This window comes from Protopterus annectens, chromosome 3.part0, assembly GCF_019279795.1.
Source record: "Protopterus annectens isolate FY-2018-M chromosome 3.part0, PAN1.0, whole genome shotgun sequence".
NCBI lineage: Eukaryota > Metazoa > Chordata > Ceratodontiformes > Protopteridae > Protopterus > Protopterus annectens.
The window spans coordinates 609,029,611-609,050,719 of NC_056731.1; the positions used below are offsets into that span (position 1 = coordinate 609,029,611).

At 38.9% G+C, this 21,109-nt stretch overlaps 1 protein-coding gene across 1 annotated transcript in view; it reads right to left on the minus strand.

The window, feature by feature from the left end:
* Positions 1-21,109, minus strand: part of LOC122796879 (collagen alpha-6(VI) chain-like) — a 1,248,728-nt gene that overhangs the window by 185,314 nt on the left and 1,042,305 nt on the right. The window lies entirely within an intron of this gene.

A 21,109-nucleotide genomic window follows, 5' to 3' on the forward strand; every position in this document is an offset into this window, starting at 1 on the left:
GACATATCTTTCTGCTAGGGACCTATTTGTTAGTAAGGACACATGGAAGGCAATGACTTCTGTGGCCATTTTTAGGTAGGCTGATGGTAGTTGGTCTACAGCTATGGTAGTAGTTTTTAGTTTAAGGAGCAACTTCCTTATGAGCGAGGTAGGTACTGGACTAAAACTAAACAGCTATGAGTGGTTTGGATTGGATACGGGTTTGGAGACAAAGCCAGAGAGGCAAGATTACGTTGGTTTGGACATGTGCTGAGGAGGGATGCAGAGTATATTGGGAAAAAGATGCAAGGATGAAGCTACCAGTTAATAGGAAAAGAGGAAGGCCTAAGATAAGGTTTATGGATGTGGTGAGAGAGGACATGCAGGTGGTTGGTGTGACACAGCAAGATGCAGAGGACAGGAAGAAATGGAAACAGATGATTCACTGTGGCGACCCCTAATGGGAACAGCCAAAAGAAGATGATGATCGGCAGAAAGAAGGGGCAGATATATTAGTGTTGAAAATAGATAATATTGATTGTATAAAGTAGGAATTAAATTCTGTGGGGTAAAGTCTGTTGTATTGTCTGTTTTTGGAGAGGGAATGGAGGTCTTGCCAGAGGGGAGTAGTTTATTTAGTGATGACCATAAAAGTTTTGGGTTTTTACATTTGTCTTGTAGGTTGGCATAGTATTGTTGCATATCCTGTTTGACATGGAGTTTTGCAAGGTTTCTAAGACATTTAAATTGCTGGAAGGTATTTTGAGTTCTATTTTTATAACATTTTTTCAGGCTTTATCCCTCTTTATCATTTGCTGAGGAGGGATGCATTTCTGTAATAATTTGGAGAGGGGGACAGAACCACTATTGGCCTGTAGTGATTAAATTCTGTAGATGTAGATGTGCCACCTTTGTGTAGGGGTATGATGTAGGGGGTTTTTTCACAGTGATGGGACATATCTTTCTGCTAGGGACTTATTTGTTAGTAAGGACACATGGAAGGCAATGACTTCTGTGGCCATTTTTAGGTAGGCTGATGGTAGTTGGTCTACAGCTATGGTAGTAGTTTTTAGTTTAAGGAGCAACTTCCTTATGAGCGAGGTAGGTACTGGACTAAAACTAAACAGCTATGAGTGGTTTGGATTGGATACGGGTTTGGAGACAAAGCCAGAGAGGCAAGATTACGTTGGTTTGGACATGTGCTGAGGAGGGATGCAGAGTATATTGGGAAAAAGATGCAAGGATGAAGCTACCAGGTAATAGGAAAAGAGGAAGGCCTAAGATAAGGTTTATGGATGTGGTGAGAGAGGACATGCAGGTGGTTGGTGTGACACAGCAAGATGCAGAGGACAGGAAGAAATGGAAACAGATGATTCACTGTGGCGACCCCTAATGGGAACAGCCAAAAGAAGATGATGATCGGCAGAAAGAAGGGGCAGATATATTAGTGTTGAAAATAGATAATATTGATTGTATAAAGTAGGAATTAAATTCTGTGGGGTAAAGTCTGTTGTATTGTCTGTTTTTGGAGAGGGAATGGAGGTCTTGCCAGAGGGGAGTAGTTTATTTAGTGATGACCATAAAAGTTTTGGGTTTTTACATTTGTCTTGTAGGTTGGCATAGTATTGTTGCATATCCTGTTTGACATGGAGTTTTGCAAGGTTTCTAAGACATTTAAATTGCTGGAAGGTATTTTGAGTTCTATTTTTATAACATTTTTTCAGGCTTTATCCCTCTTTATCATTATTTTTTGTTCCTTTTGTCAGATATGGTGGGGGGTTAGACTTTACTCTTTTATTACATACTGGTGGTACATTATTTAAGATCTGTAAGAATATATTATTAAATTGTTCTACAGCAGTATCTAGTGGCATTGTTCTAAGTACATTCCAGTTATATTATTTTAGTGTTTCATTGAAATTATCTTTGCTGAAATTGGTTGTATTACATATTTGATTATAGATAATATGTTTATCTAGGTTATGGTGAGTTCATATTTATGCTTTTTTAATTTCTCTAAGTCTTTTGGGTTTCTAATACCATAACGGGAATGGACCCCATTCCTAAGTCAAAGTACAATTGAAGTTCATGAAATTAGTATTGTTTCAGGTCTTTGATGTCAGCCAGTAGTGCTCATTGCAGCACCCACAATGTGCCCACCAATGACTCTTTCTGCAATTCGTATGGGGTTACATGGATTGGTAACATATCTAACTACGATCGTAAATTCTTTTTTATAAGACCTGTTGCTCCTACTACTATTGAAACTGTCTGGGTATCTTTTTTCCACATTGCTCTCATTTCTGCCTGCAGATCCTGATATTTTATGACTTTGTGTTTCTCTGTATGCAAGACCCTGTAGTTACAGGGTGTGGCAATTTCAATGATTAATTCTACTCTTGTCTTCTTTTTCTTGGACCACTATATCCGGTTTTCTAGCATCTGTCTTTTGAACTGTTGGTAATGGATGATCCCATGTGATGCAGACTTCATCATTTTCTATGATGCTTTGTGGCTCATGTTTCCAGTGTCTTCACCCATTTCAGTACCGTAATGCTTGCACAACCCCCAGTGCAACAGTCTTGCCACATTATTATGCCTTTCGGTATACAGTCCTTCTGCCATTGTTTGTCACAACTAGCAATGAGGTGTGTAACTGTTTCCAATTCGGCTTTGCAAAACCTACATTTGTCTGTTTCTCCCACATGTACAATGAATTTTATAAACCAATGTGTATGCAGCCCACTATCTTGGTCTGCCAATATTAACCTTTAATCTCTTGTTTTGAATTTGCCTGTCCTTAATTCCTTAATTGTGTTCATTCCTGATATCATGAGGTTCTTCCAGAAGTTTTCTATACTTGCAACTATATTTATGCTTTTTCCACATTTCTTGCCTTCTCATTTGATCCGCCACTTTATATTCTTTCTTTTGTTTTTGGAACATTCAGTTGCTGCCTGATTTTTATCTATTTCTAGTTTGACTCCTGCTTGACACCAATAAGCTTCTGCTAGATTAAGCAGAGAAGTCATCTTGGATTTATTCTCCACGTTTCAAAACTTTCACTACTTTTGGGTCTTGTGAGGTCAGCAGATATGTGTTGAGTCCCACAATTGCAGATCTATACATATAATTAATTTCAAGGTGGCCCATCCATCCTTTGGAACGGGGAATATGTAATCTTGGTATGCACTGATTTTTATAAATCATTTGGAGAGCATGAAGCATCCTTTTTGTTTTCCTATCTAATCTGTCCAACATGTTTTGGGGCCAGTCAGTCACTCCAAAACTGCAATTTTGGACAGGAAGAGTAACTTTGTTAATAGCTTGGATTTTGTTCCTAGATGTCAGTGCTGTTTTCAGGATTAATTTAAGTCTTCTGAAGTATTCCTTACTAAATTTATTTGCATTCGTTCATGTTTTTTTGTTGATCCTTCATCAATTCCCAAATATTTATACACTCCTTCTTGCTCAAGTTCTTTTATATCACATTCTTGTCCCAAACTGATGTTTTCCTGGTGTTACAGTTTTCCTGCTTTAAAGGTTGCTTTTGCACATTTATCAAGACCAAATGACATCCTTATATCACCTGAAAAAGTTTTGACAACTTGCAGTTGTGCTTTCAGTTCCTCATCTTATGAAAATCATTGACAAAGAGAAGGTGAGAAGTCTTTACACTTTGTTGTTTTCTAGGAGCCAGATTATAGCCATAGCCTAAGCTGTTGAGTAAGCAGCTAAATGGATTAGTGGAAAGGCAGAATAGTAACAGTGACAGAGAGTCACCCTGGAATATCCTCCTTTGAATTTTTATCCCTGGGATAACAATTTATTCTTTATCATGGCTTAATTGCAAAGTGGTCTATCACTATTTCATGGTCAGTGTAATGTAGTCTATCAGTGTGGGGTGTATCTTATATATTTTTAAGCACGCTTTTATCCATGAATGAGGGATACTATCAAATGCTTTTTTGTAGTCAGTCCATGCCATACTTAGATTATTCCCATTTTTACAGTTTTCCACTATGACTTTATTTAACAAAAATTGGTCCTTTGTTCCCTATGACTTTCTTTTATTGCCTTTTGTTCTTCTGCCATAATTGACTTTTCTTCTAAATGATTATGAACTCTGTCGGCATCAATTCCCAAGTATAGTTTATATATCGTCAGAAGGCAAGTGTTTGGTCTATAATTTTTAGGGTGGCTTGCAGATTTCCTGTTAAGTAGGAGTATTGTTTCTGGGTACGCATATAAATAGTTCTTACTCATGGCTATATATATATATATATATATATATATATATATATATATATATATATATTGGTATATGGTCACTTATGCTATCTAAGAGACAGCCTACTTTTCTCAGTTTGTCTGGTTTATTTGTAAGAATCTTGTCTCCCTGAGGTTTTATTGAATCTAGTAGGTGTGGTTATTAATGTCTGAAGTTGCACCCGTTTATGGATTCAGTGGGGGTAGTAGAATTTATGAGTTGCCAGTCTGTATTTAATTTTCAAAGTACTATAGTATCATGGTTAATCTGTTGGGATATCCAAATGCAGGATACTTTCAGCAGTATTAATGTTATTCCCTGGTGATATATAAATTGCCGTTAAACATATAGTTTTCCTATTGATGGTTTTTAGGAGTGTTATTAGAAGTTCAGCATTGTAAAATGTGGGTATTTCCTGTGGAAGTAAGGTGATGGTTAAGGATTCTCCACCACCTGCGCACTTGTTTTATCTGTCATATTGTATCCTGGGGATGATCTCATTATCCTTTATTTTTTTCATAGGTTTCAGTTGCTATGACTACATCAGGAGTGTATGTGGCAAGGCAGGCCTGTATGTCATGGATGTTACTGCACATACTTCTTAGGTTCATATTTAGTAAGATGAGTTTGCGTTCTGTTTTTTGCTGATATGTATTAGATGACTGGTTTATTTTGTTGTTGGAAGTAATGGGTTTTATGAACAGTGGGACCTGGGTTGGGGTGAAGACCTCTACTATTTTTTTGAATTGATATTTTACAGAGAGAAGATTGTGGCCAGTTATATTTTGGTCTTAGTTTGGTATTTGATTGTAAATTTAGATACTTAGTTTTGAGATATCTATAGATAAATCGGATATGGTTTGTTTGTAGAGATAGGGTGTTATGGAGAAGGACAGGCTGGGTAGATGTTGATATTCTTTGTGAGGACTGGTTAAAGTATTTAAAGAAGGTGGATTTGATAATTGGTGATGAAGACTAGTAGAGAGAGGAGAAGTAGTTAAATAATCTGAGTTAGGGGCTTCCAATTTAACTTGGGTTTTATCTTGGTTGTAAATTAGGATTAGAAAATGTTAGGAGGGTACTGGGTTGGTTGTAGAGATGCAATTTGATAGTTATAGGAGTAAGGATTAAGACAGCATGCAAGAGAGTCTTGAGTGGTAAACTAGAGTGGCTGTTATTATTTGGAATAACTATATTGATTGCTTTTCTTCTGGAGGGAACTGGTGGTATGGGTTTGAGGAATATGTTGTTGGTGCTACGGAAGTATAAATGTAGATATGAGGGGGTGGGTGAGAATTGCAGGTTGAAAAGTTTGCAAAGAGACAGAGAAAAAAACAATCAGTGACTTACCTAAAACAGCCACAAATGTGCTGAGAGTAGTAAGTAAAAGGAACAATGCAGTTTAGAAGGCCTCTGTGCTAGTAGATGAAAGTCTTGATTGTGTTGCTCTAGGACAGTTTTAGTAGGAAAGTTAGTGCAATATCATCTTGACCTGACTGATGGGGTTAACAGTAAAAAACTGCATTTGACTGTCTGAACAACTGTGTATTATAAGGAGGTATCTATGGACTTTGAAATGCAAAGTCCAAAGGCTAACCTAACACCCACAGATCAGCAAAACAATGAGATAAAGTAAGCCAAAATGCAGTAGTGCAGCTCTGAAAAAATGCTCACTCAGAGCTGAACATGGTTACACAAGAAGTGAAATAAACTTAAGGAAAGGAGACAGTGGATTACTAAAAACAGCAAATTGAGTTTAGTTAAAAGAGAAAGTCCCAGTGGGACTGCTTTGGTCTAAGAAAATGGAGCTATTATAGTGGACAAAGTTCTCTGTTTTAGGATGCCATAACATTTATAATTTACATAAAAATATATCCCACAGACTGATGTTCAAACTGCGGGATTCACCGTTACACACATATTTATTTGCTTGCAGGGACACTTCTATAGAAAAATAAAAACACACTAAAAAGACAGTTGGCCATCTGGATAGAAATCATCCCTAGAGGAAGACCATCCTGAAAGGCCTCTCCTCATCTCTAAGTCATTGATCTCAAGCTTGGCCATGTGCCCTGGACCATCCTTCCCCTCTAATGACCCCCATTTGGAAACCATTCATAGTCCCAATTTGGAAGGGGAAGGAACAAATGGACAACCTTGGGGAAGCTTGGGAGATTGAATACGCCACTTTATGTGAGTCCTGCAAATATCTGTCAAACAGACCTGAAAGCCTATGGATTGGTATTTGATTGGCCATTGAATTGCAAGTGTCCACTGATGAAGTCTCACGTAATATTTTGCCAAGGGAATGGAGGCCACCGTCAACCTCAACAGTTGAGAACCAGTCTAGTTGTTGGCATTTGACAGGATATAAGCTGTAGGGCTTGATTGTAGATGGTGGACAGTCTGTTCCCTGGCAGTCTTTCTATCTGTGTATTGGTATCTAAGTAGGCTCCTATAAACTCCAAAGTCCGTGCTGGAAAAAACATTAGATTTGCCCTGATTTACTGTGATGCCCAGCTGAGGGAAAAGATGGCACAGGTAGTTTCTGCCCAAACTAGAAGAGACCAGTCATTCGGGTAGAGGAACACTGAGAAATCTTGCAGTCCGACACTACTGCCACACACTTGGTAAACACGGAGGTGGGGGGGGTGGCTGTGATAAGACAATGAGACCAAAAGGCTGGGCTCTGAACTGGAAGTGGCTGTCTGAAATCTGGAAGTGGAGAAACCTTTTGGACTGCCTATCCACAAGGATGTGGTAGAAAGCATTGTGAAAGTCTATTGAACACATCCAGTCATCCCTTATCAATAAACACATCCAGAATTTCATGTGTTTTGACTTTATAGATATGAAAAGCCTCATGGAGGTTACTGAGATGGCTGAGGTCCAAGACTGGTCTGAGGTCCTTGTTTTTTTGGCACTAAGAAGAACCTTGAGTAAGTTCTAATACCTTGTTGGTCTGCTGGGACCTACTGACAGACTTGTTTGCCCAGCAGCTGCTTTATTTCTATAGCTCCTGTTTTTTTTGTGAGGGTGGAACCTTGGAAAGTTTAATTTGTGATGGAGGTAGGCAAAGAAAGGGAATAGAATAGCCCCTGATTATGATTTTCCACAACCAGACATCTTAGTTGAGGGACGTCGAGGCATCTTGGTGCAGAGATAAGTGCAGCATTCATTTGGGCAACCATCCAGGAGCACTGATAAGGCCTCTCAAAGAAGTGCCCTTTGAAGCCTTGATTTTGCAGGCCTCCTCTGCTACATGGGTGATGTCCACCATTAGAATCCCCCCCTGAAATGGAGGTCTATCACCAGACGTGTCTGGAGAGAACACTTGAGACTTCCAAAACCACAGTTTTCTACCCCCTTTCTAGTTTCTAGAGAAGGTCCTCTGGGGTGTAGAAAACCACATTCTGGCTTTTAGAGAATGTGTTCTTTACTTTTATGTCAGAACAGGGTTGATAGAGGGCATTTAAAAAGGACATCTTGAAAGCTCTGCAAAGTCACACAAGTGGATCTAAGTATGTGTCCTTATGGTAATGACAGTGCCTGAGGCTACCAAAGTGCCTTCTGTCATGCTGTATATCAGACGCATAGACGAATTTGGAAGGGTAGACAGCCGCAAGTTCACATTTTTCTTGTCCTCTGCAGTCACGGACCCTGAGACAGAGTTGGACAGCTACCCATTCAAATCTCTCTGAAACCTTGTAATGTGAGCCAAGTAGTGCAATGACTTCAGTGCAAAGGTAGCTGAAGTGTAAACTCACTTCCCAAACCTATCCAAAGCCCTAGTATCTCTGTTAGAAGGATGGACAGATGAGCTCTCCTCTATGAGCTCCTTTTTGGTGGCTGCCACTACTACCATAACATCCAGTGTCGGGGCTTTATTCCAGTATTGTTGGTCTTTTGTAGTATCAAGCTATTGATCTGGTTTCCTGGGTATTCATTCTGCCACATCCTGCTCTTTCCATGCCCACCGAGAGATCAAATCCACCATCTCAATGGCTGGAGGGACCACCCAAGAAGTAGCTGATCCAGATCCAAAAGCTTCAAGAAACACTGATTCTTCTTGGAAGGGGGCTTTAGAAGGCCAACCTCCTTTCTGTCTCAGAAGTTCAAACAGTTCCCCAAATGGGAAATTCTCAAATGGAGATCTGAGGCTTCAGTAAGTCACTGATAGGGGATGTTGATGTGCCTCCTCCATCCACAGACAGATTAGTACAGAACTTTTAGAGGAAAATACAAACAATAGTAACATAAATACTAGGACAGAAATAGCACTAGTGCTCTAATTGAAAGGTATGAAAGAGACGGCACCAAAGGCATGAGACAACAGAAAAAAATCTATAAATAAAACTTTTTTGTGGAGTTAAGGGAGAAAGATGTAAGAAAATGATACACTGTTGTAAGATAGAAACTATGGAGAACTTAACAATAACAGTAGTAATAATAAAATTAGCTGAGGTAAGCCTGAGCAGAGTAGACTATATCTGTTCACAATGAGTGGAAGATGAGATCTGAGGTAGTTTTGAGGAAGGGAGGTGATTATGGGTAAGGAGAGGAGCCTGAGCTGTGGATCCTCAAGCCTATAAGTGGTGGAAGTCAGATCAGAGGTTGGATCTGAAGATCTATTCATTGAGGAACAGACAGAAAAAGACATCAAATCTTACTTTACCATAACTGAGGCTAAATTTCAAAATATATTTTTCTCCATTTGTTTATGCATTGCAATAACATCTATCCATCTTCTTTTTCTGCTTATGCAGATACATGCAGTCACTTGTAATTCTAAATCACAGCCCAGCTGCTTGAGCTGAAGCAAACTGAAAAAGTTCATTTAAATTGTTTATTTTCCTATTTTCAATATGTTGCAACTATATGAATATGTACTTAACCATATGCAATGTACAGTATTACAACCTGTGAGAATATATTTCTCTCCACTTTTTTCCACATCAGACTTTATAGATATGAAAAGCCTCAATGAAGTTACTAACTTGCTGCTTAGGTTAATATTTTATATGTGAGGACCATGGAAAACTGTTGCATTTTACATTCCTGGAAATGTGACCAAAAAGAAGTGTTTCTGTGATGTGGAAAAATGTGATTCAGAGACTTGTTACCTGCAGAGAGGAAATGCCTTATTAATGGCTCATTTGCATGTCTGTGAATCACTAATAACTATTGAGGGTGTAAATCAGCACTTTGCTGGGGTAAGCATCACTGGTAGCCCATGCATCACATTGGCACAGGCACTCCATGGTTCACTCACCAGCAGACATGCACACATTAAAACAGATAGACACACAAAACACACATTCATATATGTATATATATATATATATATATATATATATATATATATATATATATATATATATATATATATATACACACACACACACTCACACACTGACATACCACTTACCTGTCCCTTAGTGTGCAGAATTACCCTGCTGTATCTCCTCATTTTTATCCATGCCCTCATAAATAACAAATTCTTCTGTCAATAATGCCAGACATTAAAGTTTTGTTCTTCTTATTGTTTGTAAAGTGCATCATGATGCTAGGCCTGTTGCTCTGTAAACTTTTTCATTAAGTCCAAATAATAGTTTAACAATTCTCCCTGGAGTAGTTTAGTGTTCCTCCCGGCTTTGTCCCCAAGCCTCACCCCACTCAAATATTTCTGATTTTACAGAATGCTTCTGCTGTTATCTCTTATATGTGCCCTGTCCCTCATACCTCATGGTCCACTGCAATTAGTGAATAATGCCAGGCATTAGAGTTTCTTATTTTGTTTAATGTAAAAAATAACATGTTAATTTAGTTCCATAGTTAGAGTTGAATGCTAAGGCACCAACTTTACAATTTGCTTTCTCTGTTAAGGGTGGACAGTTCAAAGCTTCCCATTTTTAAGTTATTTTATTTTTTTTTTATTTTCAAAAACTTAAGGGAATATTGTATGCATATTCCTGCTATCTAGTGTACTGCAGATAGCTAACACTCTTCTAAAGCATACCTCTCAACTCTCTAGCTTTTTGCAAAATGTCCAGATTTTTCCATCATATTTTTGGTTTATTCCTCAGAATATTTGTGGTTTTCTGGCAAATCACTGAGCACTGAAGTCACTAAATAGACATTTCAGTTTTAGGCTTCATATACTTACGAAAATGCATGTTAATGCAAAATCTTTTTTATCCTAGCAACTTTCTAAGTTTATAAGAACAATATTAAAAGTCTGTCCCTATTTATGGACATTTGTCCACCCGTTATATTTGGCTCTGTCCAGATTTCTTGTGCTAAGAGGTTGAGGGGTATGTTTTAAAGAGATGTGTAATATGGCTGAGGGCCTTTACTGCATGAAATAAAAAATGTCTTTAGTGTTTAGTGATCACCATCCCCCCATATTCTGGGCTCTATTAACTTTTTAAGTGCCTTTATGGCACAGTATGAAGAGTATTTCTTTTGTCTGTTGCTACTCCCACCCACACTTTTTGTGCTGCAAAACTTTCTATTATCTTTTTAAGTAGCTTTGCAGCATGATTTAAAGAACATCCGTGGTGTCTAGTCTTCCTCCAACCTCACATCTTTCATACTGCAAAAAGCTGTTTTGTTATCTTTTTACATGCCTTTATGACATGATATAAAGAGTATCCTGGTATCCAGGGTTTCTCATGCTGCAGTATTGCAGAATTTGATTATTATTCTAGGGGAGTATGTTGGTGTAATAACCCCCCCCCCACACACACACACACACTTAAAAACAAGCACCCCCCAACATCTTTTTTCTGAACTCCATGGCTCTTACTGCTCAGTCTCAATCAATGGAAGCAAGAGGTGAATGTGAGCTTTTGACCATGTTCAATAACAGTCAAGAGAGTCTCTGAATTGCTGAGCTGTATAAATGCATTATCACAGACATTTCTGAGGGTTGGGGGGGGGGGCATATGGCTGATTAGCATAGTCCTTTCCCAGGAATGCCTCATTTTTTGCCACAGGCAGCACCACAGTGGGCTGTCTCTGCTGTTGCCTCATTATCATTTGCTGCAGGCAACACCACAGTGAGTTCTCTCTGCTGCTGCTTCATTATTATTTGCTCCAGGCAACACCACAGTGAGTTCTCTCTGCTGCTGGTTCATTATTATTTGCTCCAGGCAACACCACAGTGGGCTGTCTCTGCTGCTGCCTTATTATTTCCTGCAAGCAGCACCACAGTGGGCTGTCTCTGCTGCTGCCTCATTATTATTTGTTGCAGGAAGCACCACAGTGGGCTGTCTCTGCTGCTGCATCATTATATATTAACTGCAGGAAGCACCACAGTGGGTTCTCTCTGCTGCTGCCTTATTATTTCCTGCAGGCAGAACCACAGTGGGCTGTCTCTGCTGCTGCCTCATTATTATTTGCTGCAGGCAGCCCCACAGTGGGCTGTCTCTACTGCTGCCTCATTATTATTTGCTGCAGGCAGCCCCATAGTGGGCTGCCTCTGCTGCTGCCTCATTATTATTTGCTCCAGGCAGCACCACGGTGGGTTCTCTCTGCTGCCTACCACAAATGATAATGAGACAGCAGAGCCCACTGTGGTGCTGCACTGTTTGTTGATAAAGCATTGTGGTAGGGCAGTCTCTAAACTGCAGATGGTCACTGCAAGGCGTGCACCAGGCTTACACCTCATTGTAACTTTTCGGAATCAAACAAATTATTTTTGTACGCTATTTATACTTATATTCTGCTGTTTTTTTGTCTTCTTTTTACATATAACAGTGTTTTCATTCTGATATCTGTTAATGATTCTTATATTCTGTTGTTTGTTGTATTTTGTATGTGCAACAATGTCTCTACACTGATATCTGTTTCATTCACTCCAATTGCCTAAATGGCCTGGGTCATACTGAAAATACGCCTCAAACAAGTTCATTTACCCAGTTAACAAAAGAAAATTAATAAATAAAAAATAAATGACATTATTTCAATATTATAATATAATACAATATAATGTGATATAACAAAGTAGCACTGCAGTCTGTATTATTTTCTCAGTTTGGTTCCAAGCCGGGGTACCTTTTTCTTGGAGTCTATATATGCTTTCTGTATCTGTGTGGCATTTCACTGAATACACTGGTTTCTTCCCACATCTGAAAGTTTTAACAGTAGGTAAACTGGTGATGTGTGTGTGTGTGTCCGTGTGTGTGTGTGTGTGTGTGTGTGTGTGTGTGTGTGTGTGTGTGTGTGTGTGTGTGTGTTGTGGCAGACTGACATGCCATCCATTATTATGGATATCTTGTACCCACTGAGTGCTGAGACAGGGTGCAGGTACAGTGTGACATCAACAGGGGTAAAGGTATTACTGAGCAATGAATGAATAGACAATATATAGGAAAACTAAGGTTTATGTGATACCACCTGGCTTGTGCCAAACGTGATGTGGCATTGTAGATTAAAGTTATGCAAGAAAATGACTGGAACAGAATTATCAAGTATAGCACTTTAGAGCAAAAAGTGAAAATTGATTTTTTCTGCACTGAAAGTATGGTGATAAAAGTGCCAGTGGCTTTGCAAGGTCACACCCATGCCTTGCTGGAAAGATGGCAGTGCTGTGAGTTCTGTCTCCAAACCAGGTTCATTCATCAGTAGTGACGCTGAAGTGCAGCATTGAGGAAGATGGCTGCACTCCCTAATATGGCATCCTTCAGACAAGATGTTAAACCAAGTTACCTTCTGCATGAGCTGGCAGTGGATGTGAAAAGAGGTTAATGGCCTACTGCTCCTGCAGCTATAATCCTGTTTATTTCAGACAAAATACTAAATCATCCCTAACTCTCTTATAAAAAAACATGATATTAGGTTTACCAGGAGCCTCTTTCCTGAACCAATGTTCAACCCCGTCAAACTCACAAGAAAAAAAACAAAAAATGCAGTTTCAATTAATTTCTTTCAAAGCTTCTATCTGAAAATGTGCATTATATCAAACATATGGACATCTAAATTGGTATCTCATACACACCCTGAAGCATAGTTTTAAATTCATCATGCTGGCATTAAATTTCTTCCAAATGGTTCCATAATACCAGGTCTTTAGTACTTCTTAGTCCATTATTAGGTGGTCCAAAAATCTCAGAACATGCCTACCAGACACCCCTAAATCTATTTCACTATATTAAAAATGCTCTGTTATTCTTTTGAAATACTTTCAAAATAGTCTGTCATGTGACAAATGATAGAGAACTTCCACTGTATAACATGGCATTCCTTTGTTAGGAAGTTTTTTTTCCAGATTGAGGACCTATAAATAACTGAAAGTCTTTGTCATCTTTCTTACACCTCTGCTGATGCTTTGTAGTATGAGATCCTATGTGGTTGTTCAATATTGACAATAATAGTTTGCGAGCCTGAACCAAATAAACCACCACCTTTAGCTGTTACAGCATATCAGAGTAACTGTGACTTTCTTAAAGGTATCATCCACATCTCTTCCACCATGAGGAGTGTACAGGTATCAAAATATGTCATGCCTGAGATCAATAGTTTGTAGAACTTTCAGTGAAAATAGCTGGTGTAGATGGACAAAAACTGTGAAACCCCTTTCCTATCCATTGCATCCAAACACTTAGCAGCAAGCATTAATCTACAACCTCAAAAGGCCAGCAAATGCCAATAATGACAAGTCTGTTTCTTAAAATAAAAATATAGCAAATTACTCTACAACATTTAGATTTTTTGCAGATATCCACTAATTTGTTCCCCTTTTAAGAAAGGCAACATTCTAGTTTGTCTGTACCCCAAATGGATGGCAGTTATATCTCTGAAATGATTAAATTTGAGGTTTTATATACACTAAATAATGGCATACATTTGAGTTTCAGACTCAATATCCTTCAGAAAATATATGCTACCACAAACTGTGTTTTTCTAGCAGTTTTCTAAGTTTATAAGTGCAACATTTAAAATCTGCTCTATTTTGTGGCCTTTGTTCCCCCCATAATTTTAAGCTTTGTCCAGATTTCTTGTGCTAAGAGTTAGAGAGGTATGATGACAGGACATTAGTCCCCATACATAAAACCGTGACAATTTTAAATACTGTCAACTAAACTGGAAGGAAGCCCTGTGATTTTAGCCCTATTCATTTCTAATTCTGGTGTTACAAAAAAGTTCTATAGATCTTCAAGAAGTAATCTCATCCATTTCCTGGATCTATATATCAAAATTAGATTAATGATATATGCTAGATGCCCTGTGACGTACATATAGCTCAAGTAATAGGCATAGACCTCAAGCTTAACCCCATTGTTGAATCTTAGGAGCGGAAAGATTTACAAAACAAACAAGATTTTTTTTTCTGGGTGCATCATTGTAGTTCATGTGGGATAGGTACTATATTTGTTTTTCGGGCATTCATAAGAATATGCACCCTAAAATGGGCATAAAGGGATTAGAAGAAATAAATGACTAAAGGAAAATACTCTTGGTGCTTCATGACTAACCATGAGAGAGTAATATTCAATTTCATTCTTTCGGTCTGAAAATGCTATCAATAACCCTGTTTGTCCCAGGGAGACAAGCATATACATTAAAAAAAAAAAGTAGTTCAGTACTTTTCACCAGCTGCCACAAAAATACATATCAATGAGTACTGCGGTGGTGGTGCTGCGGTAGCGTTGTCGCTTCACAGTAAGATGTCCTGTTCGATTCTCAGCTAGAGTGTCTTCTGTGTGGAGACATGTGTGAATGGGCATACCTTTGTTGAAGGTTGTGCGTTAGGGCCGGCAACTCAGCATGTAATAATCTACTTTGGTGATAACTGTCGACCACAATGTGAAAGCAACTGGCAATGAGACACCAACCCAAAAATAACTGCAGTTCAGGGCAAAAACAAAACACGCTGCAAGTGAAGTAAAAAGAAATTGAAATTTATTTCCAATGAGTAAACAGCAGAAAACACTTCGACTGACTTATGCTTATGCTTATTTATTTATTTATGCTTATTTTATGATGTATAATTGGAATGTTTCTTGGTCATTTGGTAACTAAGGTTTTTAATACTGCAAGAAGTGTGGTTCATTGAATTAATTAACATTGCAAGAAGTGTGGTCAATTGAATTATTGATCAATTATTGTTGTTTCATTGAACAGTATTTAGTGGTAGTGAGCTGGGTGGGTTAATTAAGACTCTGATGAAGCCAGTGTATCTGGTGAAAGCGCTTAGTCAGTCGAAGTGTTTTCTGCTGTTTACTCATTGGAAATAAATTTCAATTTCTTTTAAAAAAAAAAAAAAAAAAGTCAGTCGAAGTGTTTTCTGCTGTTTACTCGTTGGAAATAAATTTCAATTTCTTTTTACTTCACTTACAACGTGTTTTGTTTTTGCCCTGAACTGCAATTATTTTTGGGTTGGTGTCTCATTGCCAGTTGCCTTCACATTGTGGTCGACAGTTATCACCAATTTTGGCGGACTCCTGTATTGGCGTCTTTTTTTCTTGTTCGGGATCGTTTATGTAATAATCTAAATTTCAATTTCTTTTAAAAAAAAAAGTCAGTGTTTTCTGCTGTTTACTCGTTGGAAATCAATTTCAATTTCTTTTTATTTCACTTGCAACGTGTTTTGTTTTTGCCCTGAACTGCAATTATTTTTGGGTTGGTGTCTCATTGCCAGTTGCCTTCACATTGTGGTCGACAGTTATCACCAATTTTGGCGGACTTCTGCATTGGCGTCTTTTTTTCTTGTTCGGGATCGTTTATGTAATAATCTACTGCCAATCATTAGCGGACCGGAGTTCCGCTGTGGCGACCCCTAACCAGGAAAAGCCGAAAGACACAACAACTAATTCATCAGTGACTAACTGACGTTTAGTTAAAATATTTATCATAAATTCGTAACTAACAGTAGGAAGCACCAACATTCTCCATATTTTGTAGGCGGCTATAGTCCACATTTTGAAAATAAAACATAACAGATCTTTGCTTCAGGGTGTTGTCATTGCCTTCCCTAACAAACCCAATGCATCACTGTCAGTGAATCCTCATTAAATATAGGAAGCAATTTTCCATAAAAGTTGTGTTTCAGCCTAGCTGGATGATGCGCCATGATCTTCTGACATTTCTCCAAAACCCCTTCGATTTCTGATGCACCTGTTTCCTTTTTTTAAGCATCTATTCATTGGATCTTACCATTATCCCTATATGCCATCCGTATATGAAAAAGTCGTCTTAATTTAGCCTGTCTCCTTTCTATACATCTGTTGTGGACAAAGTCCATACATGCCTAAAGTAGATCTGTATGGGGCATAACTAGCATCGCACCTCTTGTCCAAAAGCCTGGCATATATTTTTTTGTCCTGAATCTTTCTCCAGCTAGCAAAAGGTCAGATATTTTGACAATTCCTTCACTGTGGAATATAAAGTGCTTTACTGCTGTTTCCCATATCCCCTAGCAAGAAGCACAAACCTCATATTTTGATAATAATATCATATTACTTAACAAACCATTCAGTCTCTGCACCTTGCAGAGGAAAACCTTTGAATCAATGTTTGTTATCTGCTGAGTACCTAGTTTTGCAGTGGACTTTGAATATATATTTTAAAAGCTAACAACCACTATCTTATGTTTTCATAAAATAATTTCCTAGAGACTACTTCTGTTTATAATGCAGAGACAATATCAATATCTGAACTGTCTCCGGACCATGCCCATTAACTTGACCCACTAATACAAGTTCATGGGTTGATAGATGTATGCTACGCAAATGACACCTAGGGCCTCTATAAGCCAAGCCGTGCAACCCACATGTGTCCACAAGTTGTATGCTTTAGCTGTTTATATAAGGCTGACCTTATCTTGGCATTTATTAAATAATAGTCTGACACAGGAAAAGCCACAATCCCCATTTCTTTAACAGGGGCATCTGTTATATAACACTAATGTCAATGCAAATACCTAACTTACCCTTGTGTAAGTAACATTATTATGTTACTTGTAACATTATATAATAAAACACATAATATAGTCTGGACATTTTGATAAAATTGGATCTTAAAAAAAGAATCATTCAACTGGAAAATATTCTTCTATACACATAAGAATGAAGAACTTCAAACAATAGCAATCTGCTGTACTGAGACTGGTGGAAATAAAGCTCAGTCAGCTTAGAAATCCGAACCTTTCCATATGTCTTAGGTCAGAGTAACAGGCTGGTAATGTAGAGTATCCCATTTTGAACAAAACAGCGGTGCAACCCTTACATGTTCCTTACCTCTACGTGGTCAGACATCTAAATGCTGAATCCATGTACCAATGTCAGTGGCTCAACTTGTAATGCACTCACCTTTGGTGCTGGAAGATCAGGAGGCTGTGGGCTCTATTTCTCCCTCTAGGTACTTGATACAAGTACTCCAATGCAGTATAAGGGGTAGTTACACTCGAGTGTGCTGTCCTTCAGATGAGATGTTAAAACAAGATCCCATTCACCTGAATTGGTGTTGAATGTAGAAGTTCCCATGGCATTTATTGGAAAAAAGTAGTAGGGGAAGCTTACTATTGCCCTGGCCAAATTTCCCCTAATCAATATAATGCCACCTTAGATCTCCCCTGAAAATAGAGCACTGGCTTAGTGGGGCTAACAAAGCCAATAAAGAGTAAACAAATATAACATTCTGCAGTCCACACATCCAAAACATTATGCAACTTGAGATGAGCTGACTAAAAGAGAGGTTTGGGTGCCAAGCTTTCCTGCCACCAAAGAGAGTACTCCTGTGCAGGTTTTAAGGATCCACAGTCATCTAGCTGTTCAATTGCTGGGCAGATAATTTCCACTTGGAAAAAATCTTCCACATTTACTTTTTTATTGTTTAAGTTACTTTCATGTTAAGGAAAGCATTTTTAAACTGGGAAAATGTGTTTTGGTTGACTTATGTCTACTTTTTGATGAGAATGCACTAATCAAAGACTAGCTATAAATGTAATCTATAACACATCTAAAATGCATTTAATTAAATTACATTTCATCTAAAATTTCATATACAACAAATACTTCTCCAAAAGTTTATTTATTTATTTATTTGTTTATTTTGCAGTTGGGGGTCAAGCTCCCCTGTACCCCCATGTGGGAGCCTTTGCCCTCACACTCCCTTTTTCAAATATACAAACTCCTTGGTTGCATAATGGCAGAGTTAAGAAAAAAAAACACAATTTGCATTGAATCACAGCTGTCACCCAGACACAAAAGTGTAGATATGAAATTACAACATGTGGATGGGCATTAACAATGTACAACAGGTACACTAGACTAATTTGCCTTTTAATACCTCCTATTGTAACTCCCTAAACCATACCAGCATTATTTCCCTACTACCTGCTACACTTTTCTATCAAATGTGATTAGAATAAAATGTGATTTTGATTAAATGTTTAGATATTTTATAAACTGAATCCTGGATGAAATGTACCATACATGTTCCATCATTAGAATTTGTTTACATCATCACTGTGAATCATGAAACATTTGCAGTAAAATAGGATCAAATACTGTTGGGGACCTACTGTATCTAACAATTTGCCTATTTTTTTCAACAATAGATTCCCTTTAGGAGCTTTTAACAGACACGGTGGTTAATCCAGGACTGGTAATCTATGGTGACAATATCCTTGGAGTATACATACCTCTCAAATGTCCAGATTTCCACAGAATATCTAGATTTTTGCCTCATATTTTCAGTCTGTTCCTCATAAAAAAAGAAGTTATGTTCTTACCATAACGTTCCATGTGGAGTGTTCATCTCGCCTTTGTTCTTACACATGGGTGTCGGAGCCAATCCTTGGCTCCGAGTCGGCCACTTAGCAAGCTTTGCATCCAGAAGAAGCTCGAGACCAACCTATCTCCCACAATTCCCTCTGCCTTTACCTCAGATCTAGTTTGCAAAACAACACCAGATCCAGCAACAACAATGTAGCATCCCAGAATAAATACATATATAAAAGAGAGTAAGTAACTCAATTAGCAGGACAACAGAGAGACCAGATGTGGGAAACAAGAGACCAGACTTCTAAACTAGACATTCTTCCTAAGCTTAGGGTGGGAGGGCGGGGATGTAAGAACAAAGGCGAGATGAACACTCCACATGGAACGTTATGGTAAGAACATAACTTCTTTATGTGAGAGTGTTCAATCTCGCCGTTTGTTCTTACACATGGGTAGCGTCCCTAGCTCCGAGACCCCGAGAAACTCACGGAAGAACGTTCCTGAGCACAGTGGAACCAAAAGTTGCTCTGTCCCTGGAAATGCTATCCACTTTATAATGAGTGATAAATGTATGTGGTTTAGACCAAGTGGCGGCCGCACATATAGTGTCCAAAGGCAGGCGAGCTGCATGAGCCAAGGATGTAGAAACTGATCTAGTAGAATGTCCTTTTGGTTTGGTGGGCAAACTGTGACCAGAAGCAGCATAAACGAAGGAAATACAATCAGTTAGCCATTTGGAGAGAGTACGCTTAGTGACTGCCATGCCCTCTTTGTTGTCTGCAAAGGCTACAAATAGTTGGTCTGCCTTCCTATGATCTTTGGTTCTATCTAGGTAGAATCTGAGTTGTCTATGAACATCCAATTTGTGCAACATATATTCCAGCTTATTGGTATGATTTTTGAAAAATGTGAGAAGCTCAATAGATTGATTAATGTTGTTAACTGAACAAACCTTAGGGAGGAAGGAAGGGTTGGTGCGTAAAGATACCCTGTCCGGGTGAAAAATTAAATATGGCTGTTAAATGGAGAGAGCTTGAAGTTCCGATACTCGTCTGGCTGAAGTGATAGCTACTAGGAAGAGAGTTTTCCAGGACAAGAACTTTAGGGAACAGGAAGAAGCTGGTTCAAAGGGTGGTAAAATTAGTTGGGAGAGAAGGAGGTTTAGATTCCAAGGAGGTGTAGGAACCCTAATTGGTGGTCTAAGATGAAAAGAGCCTTTAAAAAGGCTTTACAAAGCCTATGAGACATAATGGGCGCTCCATTTTCTTCTACATGAAAGTTAGAAATAGCAGCCAATTGAACCTTCAAGGTGGCAGAGGAGGCTCCTTGGTGAAACAGTACAGATAGGAACTCTAAAACTTTGTTTAGTGGGGCTACTAAGGGATCTAAATGCTGCGCAGTCGCCCAGTAGACAAAACGTTTCCATTTACTGGTGTAAATTTTTATAGTGGAAGCCTTATGAGCGGCTACTAGAATGTTCTGAACTGCCGAAGGGAGAAGATCAGACCTGGCTAAGAAGGGAAGCGGAGCAGCCAAGCTGCTAATCTGAGGGACAGGAGCGACGGGTGGGGAGCTCCTGATGAATGAGTCAGTAGGTCTGGCACCGGGTCCAGAATCCAGGGCTCCCGAATTTGGTGTGCTTGAAGAAAGGGGAACCAAATCTGACGAGGCCAGAATGGGGCAATGAGAATTATAGTCCTTTCCTGGTTCTTGGCTTTCTGGAGAAATCTCGGTATCAGAGGTATCAGGGGGAAAGCGTATAGGAGACCCGGGGGCCAATCGTGAATCAGAGCATCCCTGGGGACATCCCCTGGAGGGGGTAACAGGGCAAAGTAGCTTCTGCATTTGGCGTTCATTGGAGACGCAAACAGATCGCAGCAAGGCTGGCCCCACTTGCGGAATATCCTTTCCGCTATTGTTTGGTTGAGGGACCACTTGTGAGGCAACAGGATGGCTCTGCTCAACCTGTCCGCTATGACGTTGGATAACCCCGGAATGTGCGTTGCTATCAGGAAGCGACCCGTGGACTCTGCCCATTGCCAAATTCTCATGACCTCTCTGCACAATTGATAAGACTTGGTTCCTCCTTGTTTGTTTATGTACCAAACTACGGACATATTGTCCGTTTGAACTG